General features: G+C 47.5%; 1 non-coding gene and 1 pseudogene across 2 annotated transcripts in view; both read left to right on the forward strand.

The window, feature by feature from the left end:
- The window catches only part of LOC147092700 (NACHT, LRR and PYD domains-containing protein 3-like), a 497,498-nt pseudogene that overhangs the window by 426,218 nt on the left and 47,846 nt on the right, over positions 1 to 23,434 (forward strand). The gene's annotated exons all lie outside the window — the stretch shown is intronic.
- Positions 5,299 to 5,463, forward strand: LOC147092702 (U1 spliceosomal RNA). Its single transcript, XR_015075104.1, has one exon. It is a non-coding gene; the product is annotated as a U1 spliceosomal RNA (small nuclear RNA).

Genomic DNA, 23,434 nt, shown 5'->3' on the forward strand with positions numbered 1-23,434 from the left:
TCTTGTTTGTAAAGCACACTTCCTGTAAGATTCACATTTACTGTTGGCCCAACTCATCTCCTGTCACGTTAATTTCCTGTTAAACCTCAGACATCACAGTTCTAGTGAATCCTTTCAATCGTTCCAAATGTCAGTGGATCTGCGAATTTTAATTACGAGAAACGTTTATTTATATTACAACTGTTTAGAGAGTGCCTTTATGTGATAGATTGTTAATATTGGTTCCAGATAATTAAAACATGATATAAATATGGGACAGTAGAAGACCATAGACAGATAGGAACAACAGCGATTTACTTGTACTGCTCGCAATCTAGTATACTGTATTCGTTGCTCACGATGCGGTCTCCTCTACATTGGGGAGACCAAACGCAGATTGGGTGACCGCTTTGCGGAACACCTCCATTCAGTCCGTAAGGGTGACCCCGAGCTTCCGGTCGCCTGTCATTTTAATTCACTGCTCCATTCCCGCTCGGACCTCACCGTCCTTGGCCTCTTGTATTGTTCCACGGAAGCTCAACGTAAACTCGAGGAACAGCACCTCATCTTCCGATTAGGTACTCTGCAGCCTTCCGGACTCAATATCGAGTTCAACAATTTCAGATCATAACCTCGGCCCCTATTTCAGTTTTCTTGTAATTTTTCCACTCCTTCCCCCACCCCCCCTTTCCTTTTGTTTCTCTCTCACACCTGGCAGCTATCTCTTGCCCTGCCAGTACACTTTACACCTAATCTCAGCCTATTACCATCTGGTCTAGCTTCTAATACCTTTTATTGTCTCTTTTACTTCTTTTGTTTCTTTTATTCTTTTGTCCGATCGCAGCCCAGCCTCCGATCTATCTTCTTTTCTTTCCAGTTTTGAAGAAGAGTTCGACCCAAAACATCAACTCAAATTTCTCTCCATGGATGTTGCCTGACCTGCTGAGTTTTTCCAGCATTTTCTGTTGTTATTTTGGATTCAATTCAGGCCAGCTATCCTATTCCGCCAATTACTTAATGAGAGCAGGAAGAGTCTGGCCCTGTTGCGCAGGCGCAGTCTCGCTCTCTGGCCCTCATGCAGGCGCAGTCTCGCTCTCTGCTGTTATTCCGGGTCAGTTTGCCTCTTGTGCCGGGCGGCGCGGGGCGATCGGCGTGCGGTGGTAAGGAGACGGATCGCTCCCCGGGTTACATGGGAGTCGGAGCCTTCAAAGCGGTGCTCTCCAGTGGTCAGGGTTTGCTGTGTGCCGGGCTGTGTGTGAGTGACGGTAAGAAACAGGATGGTTGCCCGGGTTACAGGGGCCGCGCTCTGTGACTGAGGGAACTCGGCTCCATTCAGCACACGGCCTGACAGCGCGGCTGCTCAGCCCAGAGTTTAGATCACAGCGAGGGAGGGAAGGATTTTACTTTGTAACAGGGGATGGCCAGGGGTATTAGCCCCATGGAATCTACTGAAAAGGGCCTAAAACGGGGGATAACCCGGGGATGGAGGATGGGCCCAGTGAGATCAGACAGTGTGTAACCCGGGGAGGATGGGCCCAGTGAGATCAGACAGTGTGTAACCCAGGGAGGATGGGCCCAGTGAGTTCAGACAGTGTGTAACCCAGTGAAGATGGGCCCAGTGAGATCAGACAGTGTGTAACCCGGGGAAGATGGGCCCAGTGAGTTCAGACAGTGTGTAACCCGGGGAGGTTGGACCGAGTGAGATCAGACAGTGTGTAACCCGGGGAGGATGGACCCAGTGAGATCAGACAGTGTGTGACCCGGGGAGGATGGGCCCAGTGAGATCAGACAGTGTGTAACCCGCTGAGGACGGGCCCAGTGAGATCAGACGGTGTGTAACCCGGTGAGGATGGGCCCAGTGAGACCTGACAGTGTGTAACCTGGGGTGGATGGGGCCAGTGAGATCATACATGTGTATCCCGTGGAGGATAGACCCAGTGAGATCAGATGTGTTTAACCCATGGAGGAAGGGCCCAGTGATATCAGACAGTTTTTAACCCGTGGAGAATGGCCCCAGTGAGATCAGATGTGTGTATGCCTCGGAGTATGGGCCTAGTCAGATCAGAAAATGTTTAACCCGGGGAGGATGGGTCAAGTGAGATCAGACAGTGTGTGACCCGGGGAGGATGGGTCCACTGAGATCAGACAGTGTGTGACCCATGGTGAATGGGCACAGTGAGATCAGACACTGTGTAACATAGGGAGGAAGGTCCCAGTGAGATCATACAGTGTGTGACCCGGGGAGGATGGGTCCACTGAGATCAGACAGTGTGTAACCCGGGGAGGATGGGCCCAGTGAGATCAGACAGTGTGTAACCCAGGGAGGATGGGCCCAGTGAGATCAGAGAGTATGTAACCCGGGGAGGTTGGGCCCAGGCAGATCAGACAGTGTGTAACCCGGGGAGGATGGGCCCAGTGAGATCAGACAGTGTATACCCTGGGGAGGATGGGCCTAGTGAGATCAGACCATGTGTAAACCAGTGAGGATGGGCCCAAGTGAGATCAGACGGTGTGTAACCCGGTGAGTATGGGCCCAGTGAGACCTGACAGTGTGTAACCTGGGGTGGATGAGCACAGTGACTTCAGACACTAAACCCGGGGAGGATGAGCCAGTGAGATCATACATGTGTATCCCGTGGAGGATGGGCCCTGTGAGATCAGACAGTGTATAACACGGGGAGGATGTGCACAGTGACTTCAGACACTAAACCCGGGAGGGTGGGCCCAGTGAGATCAGACCGTGTGTTAGCCAGGGAGAATGGGCACATTGAGATCAGACTGCTGTAACCCTGGGAGGATGGGCTCAGTGAGATCAGACAGTATCTGAACAGGGGAGGATGGGCCCATTGTGCTCAAAAAGTGTGTAACCAGGAGAGGATTGTCCCAGTGAGACCAGACAGTGTGTAATGCAGGGAGGAATGCTCCAGAGAGATGAGACAGTGTGTAACCCGGGGCGGATGGGCGCAGTGTAATCAGACAGGGTGTAACCCAGGGAGGAATGGCCCAGTGAGATCAGTCTGTGTGTGATCCGGGGAGGATGGGCTCAGTGTGATTAGACAGTGTGTAACCCGGGGAGGATTGACCCAGTGAGATCAGACACTGTGTAACCCGGGGAGGATGGGCCCAGTGAGATCAGACACTGTGTAACCCGGGGAGGATGGGCCCAGTAAGATCAGACAGTGTAACCCGTGGAGGATGGGCCCAGTGTGATTAGACAGTGTGTGACCGGGGAGGATTGACCCAGTGAGATCAGACAGCGTGTGACCCGGGGTGGCTGAGCCCAGTGAGATCAGACAGTGCATAACACGGGGAGGTTGGGGTCAGTGCGATCAGACATTTTTAACTCGGTGAGGATGGGGCATGTGTATTCAAACGGTGCCGATTCTTCAAATGCATGGGGAGAAAATTGCACATTTCAGCCTCTTCCTGTTTTTTTTCAGGAATCCAGGCGTGCGGACCTGCGACTTTACGGACGTGAAATAATCGAAGTATCATATTCGACCTTGAATAAGAGGTGGGGTATCCCGTGAGCGATTGATCCCATTGTTATCTCTGCAATCCGGAATAGAGTGTAGGATGCAGTAATGGATTGCCTGCTGGGATCAGTGTCATAAACCGCAGTATTCAGCTGCGCAGAACTGGGCTGTGTGTACAATTAATATTGGTGGTATGACTGAGAGCGGGGAAGGGAAGGGAATATCTGACAGTTAATACAGGGAAACCGCAAAAAGTGAATGGTAAATGCTAGCAGTAGGATGGGGTGTGTTGGGAACTGAGCGGTGCTCCTGTGAAACAAGGGCTGGTCAGGCCCTTCTCTGCCGAAGTGGAGGATACAACAGTGAATAAATTAATAATATGGCTGTGGTTGGTTGGTGATCTTCTACTTCACACCGCCAATATTGTTGGAATTTTCTGCCCTACCATAATTAGATCACCTGGTGAATGATGGAGTGATTGAGAAAGGTCCACAGCTCCAAGTAAACAAGGATTGTAGACTGAGGAACGACAGCATTTGAACCAGCACAGGATTGTCAGAGCAAGAACCAAAGAGAGGCCTTGCGATTCAAAGAGCTTCTATAGATTGACTGGGGAGAAAGGTAAGAGAGAATCCTATTTACTCAGATAAACACTGGTCCTGTAGACAGTATACAAATGTTACAAGATAAGGTGGGAATGAGACTGGGAGAGTGACCACCAAGCACAATTATCCAGCATAAGGCCGTGCAATGGGATGTGAAGTGAGATCAGTTTCTGTCTCTAAACACAAAGTCACAAGTGAATCTTGTGTGTTTTAGAGTAAAGGGGTTTGATCTAAGAGGTGACTCCAGTCTGAGGCCGAGGCCAGCAGAACTGAACTATCTCCCCGCCCCCAGCACCAACTGAGAAAGAACCGACCTTTTTGATGGCCAGAATATCGATATTATAATACCTGTTAAGGTGGCACCAGACATTCAAATATATTTCATATCCAACTCTCCAAAGTCTTACAATTCTGAACTGGATGCGGGGATTTACGAAAATGTATTTACTCTGTGAATCTTTTGCTGGATTTCACAATTGCAGTTGAATTAAATGATTCATTTCTTCATAAACTGGTGATAAAATGATATATAAATCTTATATTTTAATAAAGATTCGTAAAATTGCTCACAACTTATTATTTTGTTTGATCACCTGACCCAGCTACCTTCCTTGGCCGAGGGTTCTGTTTATTAAACTGAGAAAGGTATTTGTCCCGATATTTTCTAGATTCATTTCCCTGTTCGGTCAACACAGTCCCCTGATTATCACCATGTTTCAGCTCTTCAAAGACTGACTAGATTTTCCAGAATTTACTGTAATTTTGTAACATTTCAGATGTACAACGGTGAGGATCGGATATTTCGCACTCAAATTCAATATTGTGTAATGCAAATGGTCACTGTTAACAGTAACAGATTTAGATTGTTTAAGACAATCAGATTTACAGAGCAGTCGGACTGTATTTCCTGCAACGTGACTATTTTATTGCTGTACTTCTGCAGACGCGGCGCTGCTTAATGTTCTGTACAGAGGGAACTGACGCTGGGTTCAGTAAATCTGCAGTGTCAGGTCTGGTGGAGTAAAAAATCCGTCATTGGAATCGCAGCTTCATGGTTAGAAGCACTGGCTGAATGTTCAGGGTTAATGTTCGGAACTAAACTCCAAACATGTGATGTTGGCTTTGTTATTTCTGTGTTCAGTTATTTTCGGCAATCGAGTTTCTCTATTTCTAGGGTAATAAACGGTTCAATCTCAGCACAAGAGGTGCTGGCTCCAACTTATACCCGAAGGACCGTGAAACGTTCAGGGGAGAGACCATGATCAAGAAGGTGGTTCTCCCAGGACGAGGCTAGCCCATTGCACTTCGGGTGTGCTGACGCCTGCGATGTCCCCAAATGCGGGATACTCGACTGCAAAATTTGTGGTAGTGGGGGACCTGTGTGGAGTTTGCACATTCTCCCCGTGTTTGCGTGGGTTTCCTCCGGGTGCTCCGGTTTCCTCCCACACCCACAGTGCGGGTTAGGATGATTGGCTATGATAAATTGACCCTTAGTGTTAGGGGGATTAAATACGTGGGGTTACGGGGATAGGGTGGGATATGTGTTGGTGTAGGGGTTACGGAGGTCGGGTGGGATATGTGTCGGTGCAGGCTCGATGGGCCGAAATGGCCTCTATCTGCACTGTGGGGTTTCTGTGATTCTGTGATAAACTGCAGTCTATGTAATCGGCAGTCTCGCAGTAGGAACCTGTTCTTTCTGAGCAGTAGGTTATATAGATATATATAATTCATAAGACTTCCTCTTGCCGTGGTTTATTAACGCACTGTTCTAAATTTGCTAACACCTGTCTCAATACATTTAAAATAGAGTATTGTTCCACATGTTATTCAGTTCTTGGCATCGCCCCTCGGAAGATATATTGGTCTTGGAGGGGATGCTGCGCAGGTTCATTGGAATGACACCGGAGCAAAAAGTGTTCAATTATGAGGACAGGTTGCATAGACTAGGTTTTGTATTCCCCAGAAGATGAAGTGGTGATCTAATTGAGGTGTTTAAAATGATTAAAGGATTCGGTTGGGTGGATAGAGAGAAATAATTTCCTCTGGCAGAGGAGTCTTGAACAATGAGGCATAACCTTCAAATTAGAGCTAACCTCTAATGATGACAGGACGTATTACATCACAAAAAGGCTAGCGTAAAACTGGAACTTTCTCCTCCTAAAAGCTGTTGAGGCTCGGTCAATTGAAAATGTAATTTCTGAGATGAATAGATGTTTGTTAGGCATTAAGGGTTAACGAACCACGGTGGATGCATTGAGTGATGACCCAGATCAGCCATGATCTACATGAATGGTGGAACAGTCTGGAGGGGCTGAATGGCCTCCTCCTGTCGCTATGTTCAGAGGTATTCCTGCCACCACTGGGGGCGCTGTAGTGAACATTCCTGCTGTCCGCCTTTTCCCAGGAGCGCAATGAAAGGACAGTACAGTCCATCTGCCTCAGTCTGATGGCGATTTAGCTGTGATGAATTAAAAGCCTGCTCCCTCTCCAAGGACAAACTAGACTGCGAGAGAGAGGCAGCGAGAGCGACCCTCCGCGCAACCGCAGAAAATTCCAGACCGGCTCACACAGGGAGGCGGAGGGGAAATATCACGCAGGCGCAATGATGTCACAGTCAGCCTGAAAAATCATGAGTCGCCTTGCACTCCCGCGCAGGCGCAGTGCCTTTCCCTTTGTCTCCTACGCAGGCGCAGTGCCTTTCCCTTTGTCTCCTACGCAGGCGCAGTGCCGCTCCCTTGCTGATCCGGGGATATGCAGTGGGCGGGGTTTGTTGTGTGCCGGGCCGGGCTGGGCGGCGCGGGCCAGTGTGTGAGTGACGGTAAGAAACAGGATGGTTGCCCGGGTTACAGGGGCCGCGCTCTGTGACTGAGGGAACTCGGCTCCATTCAGCACACGGCCTGACAGCGCGGCTGCTCAGCCCAGAGTTCAGATCACAGCGAGGGAGGGAGGGGCTTCACAGAGTCACAGCCCCGGTTTGTAACTCTGCAGAGAAACGGAGGGGAGATTCCTGTCAGCACCAGCTCCCGGGGAATGTGCTGAACAGGCTCACAATACCGGGGCTGCTCCGGGGGTGGAGGGCGCGGTGGGTTCAGGCAGTTTGGACACAAAATGGCGCATTTCCGCCCAGAGCAGTGAAACTGGGGGAGGCTCAGGCGGCCGGAATTTACTGTGAGGAAAATCTCCAAACTAAACACACAGCACCGGAACTGAGGGTTTGGAGAAATGCTGGAGTTAGAATAAAACTACGAGTGAGATCAGACAGTGTGTAACCCTGGGAGGATGGGCCCAGTGAGATCAGACTTTATGTAATCCAGGGAGGATCGGCCCAGTGAGATCAGACAGTGTGTAACCCGGGGAGGATGGGCCCAGTGAGATCAGACAGTGTGTGACCAGGGAGAATGGGCCCAGTGAGATCAGACAGTGTGTAACCCGGTGAGGATGGACCCAGTGAGATCAGACAATGTTTAACCGGTGGAGGATGGGACCAGTGATATCAGACAGTGTGTTACCCAGGGAGGATGGGCCCAGTGAGATCAGACAGTGTGTAACCCGGGGAGGATGGGCCCAGTGTGATCAGACAGTGTGTAACCCGGGGCGGATGGGCCCAGTGAGATTAGACTGAGAAACCCGGGGAGGATGGCCACAGAGAGATCAGACAGCGTGTAACCCAGGGAGGATCAGCCCAGTGAGATTAGACAGTGTGTAACCCGGGGAGGATGAGCCCAGTGAGGTCAGACAGTGTATAACCCGGGGAGGATGGGCCCAGTGAGATCAGACAGTGTGTAACCCGTTGAGGATGGACCCAGTGAGATCAGACAACGTGTGACCGGTGGAGGATGGGACCAGTGAGATCAGATAGTGTGTTACCCAGGGAAGATGGGCCCAGTGAGATCAGACCGTGTGTAACCCCGGGAGGATGGGCCCAGTGAGATCAGACAGTGTGTAACCTGGGGCGGATGGGCCCAGTGAGATGACATAGAAACATAGAAACATAGATGGTAGGAGCAGGAGTAGGCCATTCAGCCCTTCGAGCCTGCTCCGCCATTCAATGAGATCATGGCTGATCCTCCAAATTCAGTACCCTGTCCCTGCTTTCTCCCCATATCCCTTGATTCCTTTAGCCCCAAGAAATATATCCAACTCTTTCTTGGATATATTTAATGAACTGGCCTCCACCACCCTCTTTGGCAGAGAATTCCACAGGTTCACCACTCTCTGGGTGAAGAAGTTCCTCCTCATTTCAGTCCTAAATGGCTTACCCCTTATCCTTAGACTATGACCCCTGGTTCTGGACTGCCCGGCCATCATAAACATCCTTCCTGCATCTAGTCTGTCCAGATCTGACAGAATTTTATAGGTTTCGATGAGATCCCCTCTCAATCTTCTAAACTCCAGTGAGTATAAGCCCAATCGACACAATCTCTCCTCATACGTCATTCCTGCCATCCCAGGTATCAGCCTGGTGAATCTTCGCTGCACTCCCTCCATGGCAAGATCGTCCTTCCTCAGGTAAGGTGACCAAAACTGCACACAATACTCAAGGTGCGGTCTCACCAAGGCCCTGTACAACTGTAGCAAGACATCCTTGTTCCTGTACTCGAGCCCTCTTGCTACGAAGGCCAACATACCATTTGCCTTCTTAACCGCCTGCTGCACCTGCATGCTTACCTTCAGCGACTGGTGCACAATAACACCTAGGTCTCTTTGCACTTCCCCTTCTCCCAATCTATTGCCATTCAAATAATAACCTGCCTTCCTGTTTTTGCCACCAAAGTGGATAACCTCACCTTTATCCATATTATAGTGCATTTGCCATGTTTCTGCCCAATTACCCAACCTGTCCAAATCGTACTGGAGTTTCGCGACATCCTCCTCACAGCTTACCCTCCCACCCAGCTTTGTGTCGTCTGTAAATTTGGAGATATTACATCCAATTCCCTCGTCCAGATCATTAATATATATTGTGAACAGCTGGGGTCCGAGGACCGATCCTTGCAGTACCCCACTAGTCACTGCCTGCCACTCGGAAAACGACCCGTTTATTCCAACTCTTTGCTTTCTGTCCGCCAACCAGTTCTCTATCCAAGTCAATACCTTTCCCCCAATCCCATGTGCCTTAATTTTGCACGCTAATCTCTTATGTGGGACCTTATCGAATGCCTTCTGAAAGTCCAAATACACCACATCCACTGGTTCTCCCTTATCTATTTTACCAGTTACACCCTCAAAAAATTCCAGTAGATTAGTCAAGCATGATTTACCTTATTTAAATCCATGTTGACTTTGTCCGATCCTGTCACTGCTTTCCAAGTGCTCTGCTATTACATCTTTTATAATAGACTCCAGCATTTTCCCCACTACCGATGTCAGGCTTACCGGTCTATAATTCCCCGCTTTTTCTCTACTACCTTTTTTGAAGAGTGGGACTGTTTAACCCGGGGAGGATGGGCCCAGTGAGATCAGACAGTGTGTAACTTGGGGAGGATGGGCCCAGTGAGATCAGACAGTGTGTAACCCGGGGAGGATGGGCCCAGTGAGATCTGACAGTGTGTAACCCGGGGAGGATGGGCCCAGTGAGATCAGACAGTGTGTAACCAGGGGAGGATGGGCCCAGTGAGATCAGACAGTGGGTAACCCGGGGAGGATGGGCCCAGTGAGATCAGACAGTGTGTAACCTGGGGAGGATGGGCCCAGTGATATCAGACAGTGTGTAACCCGGGGAGGATGGGCCCAGTGAGCTCAGACAGTGTGTAACCTGGGGAGGATGGGCCCAGTGAGATCAGACAGTGTGTAACCCAGGGAGGATGGGCCCAGTGAGCTCAGACAGTGTGTAACCTGGGGAGGATGGGCCCAGTGAGATCAGAGAGTGTGTAACCCGGAGAGGATGGGCCCAGTGAGATCAGACAGTGTGTAACCCGGGGAGGATGGCCCAATGAGATCAGGCAGCTTCGGTTTGCCGAAAGCACAGCGAAATTGTACACTTCCATCCAGAACTTTGGTGATTTGCTGGAAGCCCAGGCGGGCATGGCGGGGATCTGAGAAAAGAGACAAAATCAGTCAGAAATACTCAGACCCAAACTTTTATATTTATTAAGCAGAAGAAAAGTCTACATTATATTACTTCACACTATTCATATTGTTATTTTCTGTCCTGCCATAATTAGATCTCCTGGTGAATGACTGAGTGATTGAGAAAGGTCCACATCTGGAAGTAAACAGGGATTGTAGACTGAGGAACGACAGCAGGTGAACCAACACAGGATTGTGAGAGAACCAACCAGAGAGAACCCTTCTGATTCAAAGAGCTTCCAGAGATCGACTGCGGAAAAAAGTAAGTGAGAATCCCATTGACTCAGATAAATGCTGCTCCTGGATATGGAGTGGTGAGAAAGGTCAGAGAGAGTCCCATTGACTCAGATACACACTGGTCCTGGAGATGGACCGGGGAGAAAGGTCAGAGAGAGTCCCATTGACTCAGATACACACTGGTCCTGGAGACAGTCCACAAAGGTTACAGGGTAAGGCAGGAAATGGTGAGAATGAGACTGGGAGAGTCTGTCCACTGAGCACAATTATCCAGCATGAGGCCGTGCAATGGAATGTGAAGTGAGATCAGTTTCTGTCTCTAAACACACAGTCACAGTGAACCTTGTGTGTTTTTTGGAGTAAAGAGGTTTGATCGAAGAGGTGACTCCAGTCTGGGGCAGAGCCCAGCAGACTGACACATGTCTGTTTATTAGGTGGGGCTGAACTCACACCGACACCAACAGATCTCAATGTTAAAATAGCTCAGATCTGGTGACAAATCAAGGGGAAAGATTGAACAGAGAAACTAATTATACTCAATTTATTGATAACGATGCAGAGACAAACCTCAAAGATCAGCGCGGCCTGTGACCAGCAGGTACAGAGTATTGTCAGATTGTGAATGCTGAGCACAGCTTCATGACCTTTGGACATCCCCAGTGTTTATTTCTGGGGGCGGTGAAAGACATTAAACGCCGATGAGTGTTTGCCTCCTGTTTCATTGGTCACAGACACGCACAGTACAGAAGTAGAACAACACCGGTCAAAGCAAGCAGGGAATGTGCTTCTAAAATCAACGTCAGATCCATAGCGAGCATCAACTTCCCAGTGTATTCTGAAATGGTGAGAACCCAAACCAAGTAAAACACAGAATATATTCTGAAATGGAGTAATAATGTTAGAAATAAAAGCTGAAAATGCTGGAAACACTCAGCGGGTCAGGCAGCGACCGTGGGGAGAGGAAGGTGGGGTTAATGTTTCAGATCCTGAACCCGTTCTCAGGAAAGGTCATTGACCTGAACCGTTAACCCCACCGTCTCCTCCCCATAGACCCTGCCTGACCCGCTGAGTGTTTCCATCATTTTCAGCTTTTATGACAGATTTCCAGCATCTCAGTATTTTGCTGTTAGTAATAATATTAGAAGTTGGTTTTGATATTCGAAGAGATGTATGTTTCCTCCCTTGTACATTGTCCATTATATTCAGGGTGAGACTGCCCAGAGTGCAATAGATTCCTGTCCCCACTCTGCCCCCTGCCTCCCCCTCTCTTTCCTCTGCCTCTACCCGTGCCACACTGACCTAACCCCTGTGCCCGCTGGACGCCCAACCCCTGGGCCAGTGGGGGGGGGGGAGCTGAGCCAGTGGGGGGGGCGGGTGCTGGGCAAGTGGGGGTGCTGGGCTAGTGGGGTGGGGGCCTGGGCCAGTGGGAGTGGAGAAACAACATCACTTGAATTGTACAGGGTCGGTCAGAAGGCAAGTGCCACATTGCAGAGCCTCACTGCAAAACAAAATCATTGAATGAGATGTTTGATAAAGGTATGAGGGAGAAAGGAATATAAGGTTATGCTGACAGGGGTTAGATGAAGAGCGGTGGCAGCAGGCTCAGGTGGACCAGAAATGTTAAGTCTGTGTGTTATATTGAGAATTACTACACAGACCACAAGAGTAAATGTTAACAGGTCTTTACTACCCCCAATAAATCATTACACAGCACTTATATACCGGTGTGGCCACCACTGGTATTACAGTATACAGCAGCCAAGATAAAGTAGTGCAACCCTTAAAATAGTTCTCTTAAAGGTGGAACGGTTACATACACTACAATCCTCCCTTTTTAGCTTAACCGTATATGTTCCCCATTAAACATAACATCATAACATATATACACAACTTCATGTAAAAACAGTTCACAGATTCAGTCTCTGAGGAGGCGCCTCCTGACTCGGTCCGGATAACGCCTCGGTGGTGTAGTCGTTCTCGGTGGTGTAGTAGGTTCTCGTTGCTGGGGTGACTCATCTAATGGTCCTTCACTGGACTTAACAGCTTGAACTTTCGTAACTTCAGAACCAGCATTGCTGACTTCTAAAGGCTCGAGTACCTTAGGAAGTTTTTCTACTTCCAGACTGATTTGGCTCAGTTCGGAAGGACCACGTGCGTGACCTGGTAGGGGTGATAATGGTTCAGATGAGTCATCATCTTCTGCTTCTTCTCTATTGTCTTCTATTTCCTCCATCACTTCAGCTTTTGCCTCTCCCACCAATTCCCTGAGTGGCTTATTACTGCTGACACTGCTCACAAAAGGGTGCTCTTTCTTCTTAGATTTCAACTGATCGAAGAGTTTGACATATTCCCTTTCTTGCTCAGCTTTGATTCGTTTGGCCTCATCGCGCAGATGGTTTGTGTGTTCCTGCTCCATTTTCTCAATCAGCTGCTTCTGCTGTCTTCCCAGATTCTCCAACTCTGTGTCAAAGAACTTTTTCTTTGCATTCATCTCTTGCTCAAAACGGCGAATCATTTGTTCTAATTGCTGTTGTAGTTTGAAATTGAGTTGAGTTCGAGCCCGGTGTTCCTCAGAAATGTGCATGTCTGTCGACTGGACAGACTCAGAATTCTCTGTCAACCTATGTTGTTGTTGCTCAGTGGAATTCTGTTGTGATACTTTGTTCTCTTCTGAAGCATTTATGCACTCCTTCGTTTTTCCATCATTAGTCTGCAAGTCCATTTTAGACTTGTCTTTTGCACATGGGCTGGTCTTACCATCATCAGTTCCAGAGTCTGAGCTGATTGTCTTCACCGAGTTCTCACTCTCTGCTTTGTCACTGTCACTGCTGCATATGCCCTCATCCAATATTCTGGACAATCGTTCAGGTTTGACATCTTTCTTTTTCCTGGAATCTACCGTTATTGCTTTTAGGGAGTGCCAGTCCATATTTATTTTCCTGATCCACTCCCGTCCCAGAAGTGGTGGACCTCCCTCAGGTAGTACATATATGTCCATTCCTTGGTGTGCTTTGCCCTTGTGTACCACCTTGACTTTTATCTTTCCGATGGGGTATACTCTTTGCCCCGTGTATGTCTGCAATACTATCTCCGTATCCCGTAGGGGAATATGTGTGAATAACTTTTTGTAATCTTGCTTATTCATGACCGTCAACGCCGATCCAGTGTCCAATTCCATCTTCACGTGGACTTCTGCTATCTGCAGTGTGACCCAGATAGTTTGTCGGTCAGCTTCCTTACTCACATTGTGAATTCTCAGACTACCCAGTTCCTTGCTGTTGGAGTCTGAATCCGAATTCTGTTCATCCGAACTCTTCTCAGCCACCTTATGTACCTTTCTGCACTTTTCCTGCGGTGACTTTTTGTTGCTGGTCTTCTTTCCTGACCGGCATACTTTAGCTATGTGACCAAGCTTGCCACATTTTCTACATTCCTGGTTTTTAAACCAGCATTGGTCCTGATTGTGTGTTGTCTTTCCACAACGATAACATTTCGTTGTACCCAAAACCATTTGATCTACGCTGAGTACCGCTGCCTTCAGCTGCATTTCCGCAGTGCCTCTCGCTGTGGCTTCGTGCGATGCTGCAATAGTGACAGCCTTATCAAGTGTAAGATCATTCTCTTCAAGCAACCGCTTTTGTGTTCCTTCTTTCGACAATTCACACACGAATTTGTCTCTCAGTGCCTCTGTCAGTCTTTCCCCAAACTGACAGTATTTCGCTAACTTACGCAGTTCAATTAAATACTCCGCGTTGCTTTCCTCTCTCAGTTGCGTTCTCGCATAAAATTTAAATCGTTCCGCTAACATCAGCGGTGTGGGATTCAAATGATTCTTCAGGACAGCAACAATTTTAGCGAAAGTCTGATCCGCCAGTTTAGCTGGTGATAGAAGATGCTTCAATAGCCCGTATGTCTTCGCACCCATTGAGTTTAGTAAGGTTAGTGCTTTATCTTCATCTGATATTTTATTTGCCTTACAATATATCTCTATGCGTTCTACATACGTGGCCCAATCTTCAACATCGGGATCGAAATCATTGATGTTACCACGCTTAGGCATCCTTGCAATCTTCTTGAGAAACAAAAAGAAATTTTTCTTTTATTTATTTATTTTTTTCAAAATGGCGGTGTCCCGCGCTTGTCTTCTTCCCCGCCAACGAAAATGGCGGCTTCCCGCGTTTGCCTTTCTCCCCTGCTGGCTGTAATGGCGATTGCCGTATTGCTGCGTTCGCCCGCCCCAGCGGTTTTCAAATCGTGCCTCCCAGCCCCTCTTGCAGTCCGGTCCTTTCCCCCGGCTGCGGCTGAGTTCTCCGTGGTTTTTTTTATTTTTTTTTATTTTCTCCCGCGCCTTACGCTGTTCCGGTCGCTGCGCCTCGCGGCCTCGGTAGCTGCCCGCCCTTTCTCACCGGTCGCGGTCGAGCTCTCTCTCGACGCTGTTGCGTCTCCCAGCCCGCTATTTTCTCCCGCGCCTTACGCTGTCCCGGTCGCTGCGCCTCGCGGCCTCGGTAGCTGCCCGGCCTTTTTTCACCGGTCGCAGTCGAGCTCTCTCTCGATGCTGTTGCGTCTCCCAGCCCGCTTGCAGCCCGGTCTTTCGCACCGGCTGCGTTTGCATTCACCGTGGCTCCCGTGCCTTACGCTGCCCCAGTCTCAGCGCCTCTGGCCCCGACTTCTGTCCGGCTCTTTTCCCCCGGCCGTGGTCGAGTTCTCCGCCCTTATATCTTCCGTTTTTCCCTCCCCTACTTCACAGCCAACGTGGCCGACTTGCTGCTCGTCGCTGATCGGCTTACCCACCACCGTGATAGAAGGGATGATCACTGCCTGTTGCTGATGGAAGGCTTCGTGTCCGAATTCTTCCTTTGCTCTGCAGACCCGAGTCTTTTCTCAGCAGAATGATGAGGGCGGATGCCTCTTCTCGACGCCCGTTAAACTGCCTTGGATGTATCTCTGCCGCAGGGTAAGATCGTACTCGTCGCCACTGTTAAGTCTGTGTGTTATATTGAGAATTACTACACAGACCACAAGAGTAAATGTTAACAGGTCTTTACTAGTCGAAGGTCAGGGCGGAACTGCCCAATAAATCATTACACAGCACGTATATATCGGTGTGGTCACCACCGGTATTACAGTATACAGCAGCCAAGATAAAGTAGTGCAACCCTTAAAATAGTTCTCTTAAAGGTGGAACGGTTACATACACTACAAGAAACACCGTCACAGACCACTCTCGAACCCTCCACTGCCTCTGCTTTGTCACGCTGCTTGTCTGACATCCGTCCGTGATGTGCTACACATTTCTCCAATTAAACATTGCGAAAGACCGAAGACAGGGTCTTCAGTCCCTGCCAGGAATTCTGTTCCCTCCCCGTCCCAATCAGTGTCTTTTATCACCTGGAGACTTGAATTTTCCAGTGCTCTCCCGGTCGGCTTTGAACCTTTCACCCTCCATAAACTTTAATGCATCAAGGCTGTGCTCACCGATCACCCCTGTCCTTGTGAACCTACATTGACTCCCGGTCCCCCAGCACCTCCAAATTAAAACACCCATCCTCATTTAAACCCCTTCATGGTCTTGTCCCTTCCAGTCTCTGTAACCTCCTCCAGCTCTACAATCCCCCACCTCCAAGATCTCTCTGTTCCTCCGACTCTGGTCTCTTGTGCATTTCACCCTCTCCTCATCCCAATGGTGGTGGCCGTGCCTTCAGCTGTCCCGGCTCTGAAATTCCGTACCTAAACCTCTCTGCCTCCCTCTCCTCCTGTAAGAGCAGCCTAAAACCCACTTCTTCAAGAACATAAGAAACAGGAACAGGAGGAGTCCATTTGGCCCTTCGTACCTGCTCTGCCATTCAATAAGATCACAGCTGATTTATTACCTCATCTCCACTTTCCTACACTATCCTCCTATCCCTTGATTCACTTAATATTCAAAAATCTATTGATCTCTGCCTTGAATATACTCAACGACTGAGCCTCCTCCACCCTCTGAGTGAAGAAATTTCTCCTCATCTCAGTCCTAAATGGCCGACCACTTATTCTGAGACTGTGACCCCTGGTTCTATTCTCCCCAACCAGGGGTAACATTCTCCCTGCATCTACCCAGTCAAGCCCGAAAAGAATTTTGTATATTTCAATGAAATTCCCTTTCATTCTTCTAAACTCTGGAGAATCTAGGCCTAGTCTACTCAATCTGTCCTCGTAGGACAATTCCCCCGTCACAGGAACCAGTCTGGTGAAACTTCGTTCCTCTCCCTCCAAGGGAGGAAATAGCAGAGGCTCTGACAATCATTTTCCAATCCTCTCTGGCTGCAGGTGTGGTGCCAGAGGACTGGAGGACTACTAACGTGGTACCGCTGTTTAAAAAGAGATAGACCGAGTAGTTACAGGCCAATCAGCCTGACCTCGGCGGTGGGAAAATTATTGGACAGGATAAATCTTCATTTAGAAAGACACGGATTAATCAAGGGCTGTCAGCATGGATTTGTTAAGGGGAGGTCGTGTCTGACTAACTTGATTGAATTTTTTGAGGAGGTAACGAGGAGGGTCGCTGAGGGTGGTGCGTTTGATGGAGTGTATATGGATTTTAGCAAGGCTTTTGATAAACTCCCACATGGCAGACTGGTCACGAAGTTAAAAGCCCATGGGATCAAAGGCAAAGTGGCAAGTTGGATCCAAAATTGGCGCAGAAGTAGGAAGCAAAGGCTTATGGTCGATGGGTGTTTTTTGTGACTGGAAGGCTGTTTCCAGTGGGGTTCCGCAGGGCTCAGTACTAAATCCCTTGCTTTTTGTGATATATATCAATGATTTAGACTTGAATATAGGTGGTATGATTCAGAAGGTTGCAGATAATACAAAAATTGGCAGTGCTGTGGATAATGAAGAAGAAAGCTGCAGACTGCAGGAAGATATCAATGGACTGGTCAGGTGGGCAGAACAGTGGCAAAAAGAATTCAATGGAGAAGTGTGAGGTAATCCAATTGGGGAGGGCTAACAAGGCAGGAGAATGGTAGGACACTGAGTAGTGTAGTGGAACAGAGGGACCTTGGAGTGCATGTCCACAGATCCCTGAAGGTAGCAGGACAGGTAGATAAGGTGGTTAAGAAAGCATATGCCTTTATTAGTCGAGGCATAGAATATAAGAGCAGGGTGGTGATGCTTATAAACTGTATAAAACACTAGTTAGGCCTCAGCTAGAGTACTGCGTGCAGTTCTGGTCACCACATTACAGGAAAGATGTGATTGAGCTAGCGAGGGTACAGAGGAGATTTATGAGGATGTTTCCTGGACTGGAGAATTTTAGCTATGTGGAAAGATCGGCGAGGCATGGGTTGTTTTCTTTGAGGGGCCTAGATAGAGTGGATAGAAAGGAACTATTTCCCTTTGCAGAAGGGTCATTAACCAGGGGGCATAGATTTAAAGTAATTGGTCGTAAGTTTAGAGGGGATTTGAGGAGAGGGTGATGGGGGTCTGGAACTCACTGCCTGAAAGGGTGGAAGAGGCAGAGACCCTCATCACATTTAAACGTTACTTGGATATGCACTTGAAGTGCCGTAACCTACAAGACTACGGACCAAGTGCTGGAAACTGGGATTAGGGAGGATAGCTCTTTGTCGGCCGGCACGGACAAGATGGGTCGAATGGCCTCCTTTTGTGCTGTAAATTTCTATGATTCTGTGGCAAGTATACCCTTCCTTGGGTAAGGAGACCCAAACGGTACACAATACTCCCGGTGTAGTCTCACCAGGGCCCTATATAATTGTAATAAGACGTCTTTACTCTTATAATCAAATCCTCTTGTGATAAAGGCCAACATACCATTTGCTTTCCTAATTGCTTGCTGTACCTACATGTTAACTTGCAGTGATTTGTGTTCAAGAACAGCCAGGTCCCTCAGAACACCAACATTTCTCAATCTCACACCATTTAAAAATACTTTGCTTTTCTATTTTTCCTACCAAAGTGGATAACGTTTCATTTCTCCCCGTTACATTCCATTTGCCATGTTCTTGCCCACTCACTTAACCTGTCCATTTCACCTTGAAGCCTCCTTGCATCTTCCTCACAAATTACATTCCCACCCAGCTTTGTATCATCGGCAAACTTGGATATATTACTTTTGGTCGACTCATCCAAATCATTGATGTAGATTGTGAATAGCTAAGGCCCAAGCACTGATCCTTGCGGTACCCCACTAGTTACAGCCTGCCAACCAGAAAATGTCCCGTGTATTCCTACTCTCTGTTTTCTGTCAGTTAACCAATCCTCAATCCATGCTAGTATATTACCCCCATTCCCAAGAGCCCTAATTTTATTTAATAACCTCTTGTGTGGCACCTTATTGAATGCCTTCTGAAAATCCAAATACCCCACATCCACTGGTTCCCCCTTATCTATTGTTAGTTACAACCTCAAAACACTCGAACAGATTTGTAAAACACGAATTCTGTTTCATAAATCCGGGTTGACTCTGCCCAATCCTATTATTATTTTCTAAATGCTCTGTTACCACGTCCTTAATAATAGATTCTAGCATTTTCCCTGCTTCTGAAGTCAGGTTAACTGGTCTGTAATACCCCGTTTTCTCTCTCCCTCCTTTCTTAAATTGTGCGGTTACATTTGCTACTTTCCAATCCACGGGAATTGTTCTAGAATCTGAAACTTAAGAAAATGACAACCAATGCATCCACTATCTCTATCGACACCTCTTTCATAACCCTAGGATATAGACCATCAGGTCCAGGGGACTGATTGGCTTTCAGTCCCATTAATTTCTCCAGTACTATTTTTTTACTAATACTAATTTCTTTTAGTTCCTCATTCTCGCTAGACCCTTGGTTCTCCACTATTTCCGGGAATTTTTGTATTTCTTGCCCAAAACCTTAAATCTGTGTCCCCTAGACCTTGTACCATCCACTATTGGGCTCAGCCTTTCCCCGTCTAGCCTATCCAAACCCATCATAATCTTGTACACCTCTATCACATCACCCCTCAACCTCCTTTGCTCGAATGAAAACAAATCCAGCTTCTCCAACCTGTCCTTGTAGCTAATATATTATCCTCAACCCCATGAGCCTTAACTTGCGTAGCAAACTTATATGTGGCACCTGATCATATTCTGATTTTCTAAGTGCCCTCTTACCACTCCCTTAATAATGGATTCCAGCATTTTCCTGATGTCAGGCTCACTGGCCTGTAGTTCCCTGCTTTCTCTCTTCCCCCTTTTTTGAATAGTGCAATTACATTTTCTACCTTCCAATCTGCTGGGACTGTTCCAGAATCTAGGGAATTTTGGAAGATCGCAACCAATGCATCCACTATCTCTGCAGCCACCTCTTTTAGAACCCTAGGATGTAGGCCGTCAGTCCCAGGGGATTTGTCGGCTTTTAGTCCAATTAGTTTCGCCAGTATTTTTTTTTTGCTACTGATATTAATTACATTAAGTTCTTGACTCTCATCAGCCCCTTGGTTCCCTGCTATTTTTGGTATGCTATTTGTGTCTTCTACTGTGAAGACAGATACAAAATATTTGTTTGAAGTCTCTGCCATTTCCTTATTCCCCATTATAATTTCTCCTGTCTCGGCCTCTAAGGGACCAATGCTTATTTTTTTACTCTCTTCATGTTTACATACTTTTAGAAGCTCCTGCAATTGTTTTTTTATGTTTCTTGCTAGTATACTCTCATTCTATTTTCTCCCTTTTTAACAATTTTTAGCCATCCTTTGCTGGTTAACAGAATAAAACTCCAAATGCAATTTCACACATTGAAGGTCTGCTTCTGTAAATAGCATTCAAGTACATTTATCATTTATTACACGCTTAGGAACAAAACGTTGGAGGTCGATACCATCAGAAACTTGGAATTATACAGCTCAGAATGAGGCCATTCGGCACAGCTTGCCTGTACCCGCTCTCTGAAAGAGCAATCCAATGTGTCCCACTCCCCTGCTCTCTCCCCAGAGCACTGCTAATATTGGCCCCGTCGTGTATTTAACTAATTCAGTTTTAAAGTTACTATTGCCTCTGCTCCCACCACTCTTTCAGACAGTGCATTCCAGATCATAATAACTTGATGCCTAAAAGCAATCTCCGCATCTCACCTCTGGCCCTTTTGTTAATTACATTAAATCTGCGTCCTCTGTTTACCGACCCTTCTGTCAGTGGATACAGTTGCTCCTTATTTACTCTATGGAAAAACCTTCATGATTTTGAACAATTCTATTAAATCTCCCATTAACATTTTCTGCTCTAAGTAGAACAATTCCAGCTCCTCTAGTATCTCCATGTAGCTGAAGACCCCCATCTCTGTTACCATTCTAGTAAATCTCCTCTCCACCCTCTCCAAGGCCTTGAAAGATTTCCTAAAGTGCGGTGCCCAGAATTGGGCTCAATGCTCCAGCTGAGGCCTAACCAGTGTGTGATAATGGTTGAGCATAATATCGTTGTGTTTGTACTCTGGGCAAAACTGTGGCAGATAGAGTTCACTGTGGGAAAGTGTGAGGTCATTCACTTTGGACCTAAAAAGTGATCAGAGTATTTTCTAAATAGTGAGAAGGTAGGAACCGTGGATGAGCAGAGAGAATTAGAGGTCCACGTATAGACATTATTAGAAGCTAGTTGTTGAGTCTGTGTTTCCAAATGTAGTTATGCTGAATAACTGGACACAGACTACAGAAATAATTAAACAGGTCTTTAGTAATTGAGGGTCAGGGCTGAACTGGAATACACTTTGCTCCACAGGGTTTATATACCGGTGTGGTCACCACCGGTACTACAATGTAAAGGAGCCATCAAAAAGTAGTCCATCACCTTAAGGTATCCTCTTAAGGTGGTACAGGTTACATACACTACAATTCCTCCCCTTTTAGCTTAACAGTGTACACCCCAATTTAAACATTACATGGATAACATATATACAACTTTCACACAAAACTGTTCAAAGAATCAGTCTCTGAGTAGGCCTCCTGATCCGGGCCAGATAATGCCTTTCAGGGGTCTCTGGTTCTCGTTGCTGGGGTGACTCATCCATTTGATCTCCTATGGATTGAACATCATCATGTACGTTCGAGTCTGAGGTAGATGCTACAGGCTCAATAACTTCTTCAACTGGTGTCTCTGCCGTAGACATGGGGTCGACCCTTGTTCTCGATTCCACAAGTTGGTCAGCATGACACCGTATTACGTTCTCTCCAACGTCTACCGTGTACATCAAGGGTCCTTGTCGGGCACGAATTGTTCCGGATTGCCATTTATCATTCCTATAGTCCCTGGCCAACACTGGTTGTCCTATTTCGAAACTCCGAGTGGCCTTGTTATTTACGTGCTGGAATTGCTTGTTTTCGACTTCCCTACGCACATTGGGTTTTAACAAATCCAACCGGGACTGCAACCTCCTGTTATAGAACATTATGGCAGGGCATTGATTTGTCACTGCATGCGTGGCGTTTCGATATGCCATCAGGAAATTGTCCACCTTGTGTTGTAGTGGAATATGGTCTTCGCTCATGGCCTTTATCGCCTTTTTGAAAGTTTGTACAAATCTCTCGGCCAACCCATTGGTAGCCGGATGATATGGGGCAGATGTATAGTGTTTCACCCCATTCTTTTTCATGAATTTCTGGAATTCTTCTAACACGAACTGTGGTCCGTTGTCTGAACATGTTTGTTCCGGCAACCCATTCCTTGCAAATATGGTTCTTAGAACTGTGATCGTCTTTTCAGAGGTAGTGGTCGACATCTTAATCACTTCTGGCCATTTAGAATGTGCGTCTACTGCTATCAAAAACATGGAATCCATGAATGGACCTGCAAAGTCGATATGCACACGTTGCCATGGGGTTGAAGGCCATTCCCACGGATGCAGCAATGCAATTGGAGGTGCGTTTTGAACTTTTTGGCACCCTGAGCAGCTTTTAGTCAGATCCTCTATTTGTTTGTCGATACCTGGCCACCACACATAAGCCCTAGCAAGGCTTTTCATCTTGACTCCCCCCAGATGACCTTCATGCAATTCCTTCAGAACTCTCTCCCTTAATTTAGGAGGAATAATCACCCTTGTTCCATACATCAATGTTCCTTGACGAGCTGTCCTCGTCTGGCTGAGAATGCTGGTAACAGTGGGTCGCCATGTGCTGGCCATCCCTTCACTGTCAAATCGTAGACCCGAGACAGTGTCGGGTCGTTTCGGGTCTCTCTCTCAATACCCGCATTGGTGACTGGTAAGCATTCGATGATGGTCGAGTGAAATATCTCGACAGGGTCAACTGCCGGTGCCTCTTCCGCTGTAGGTAGTGGCAGGCGCGACAGCCCATCAGCATTACCATGTTGCTTTGTACCTTTGAATTTAATATCATATTGATGTGCCCCTAGGAAAAGAGACCATCTCTGAAGCCTCTGCGCCGTCATAACCGGAACACCCTTCTTAGGGTTAAAAATGGAAACCAACGGCTGGTGATCTGTCAGCAGCGTAAACTTTTGGCCTTGCAGGTAATGGTTACATTTCTTAACTCCCCACACGAGGCTGAGAGCCTCCCTATCTATCTGAGCATAGTTGCGCTCTGCGGAGGTCAATGATCTGGATGCGAACGCGACTGGCCTTTCCAAGCCATTTGGAAACTTATGTGAGAGCACTGCCCCGATACCATATGGAGAAGCATCACAAGCTAAGCGAATAGGCAGCGTTGGGATAAAGTGAGCCAACATTTCCTTAGAGGTGATCAGTGCCTTGCTTTTTTGAAAAGCCCACTTACAATCATCGCTCCACTTCCATGGTATTCCCATTTGCAAAAGAGTGTTCAGCGGGTGTAACACCGTGGATAAATTTGGAAGAAACTTGTGGTAAAAGTTAACCAACCCAAGGAACGACCTCAACTGGGATACATTTTCCGGAGCGGGAGCTTTCACAACAGCTTCGATCTTGTCAGGTGACTTATGGAGCCCCTCCTGGTCAATGACGTGGCCGCAGTACGAGATTTGCTTTTGAAAGAACTCACATTTCTGGCGATTAACTCTGAGCCCATATTCTTTCAATCTGGTGAGCACTTGCTCCAAATTCGCGAGGTGCTCCTTATCATCAT

Source organism: Somniosus microcephalus, unplaced genomic scaffold (assembly GCF_052327205.1).
Source record: "Somniosus microcephalus isolate GS21.2 unplaced genomic scaffold, FLI_Smic_1.0 unresolved_chr2, whole genome shotgun sequence".
NCBI classification, from domain to species: domain Eukaryota; kingdom Metazoa; phylum Chordata; class Chondrichthyes; order Squaliformes; family Somniosidae; genus Somniosus; species Somniosus microcephalus.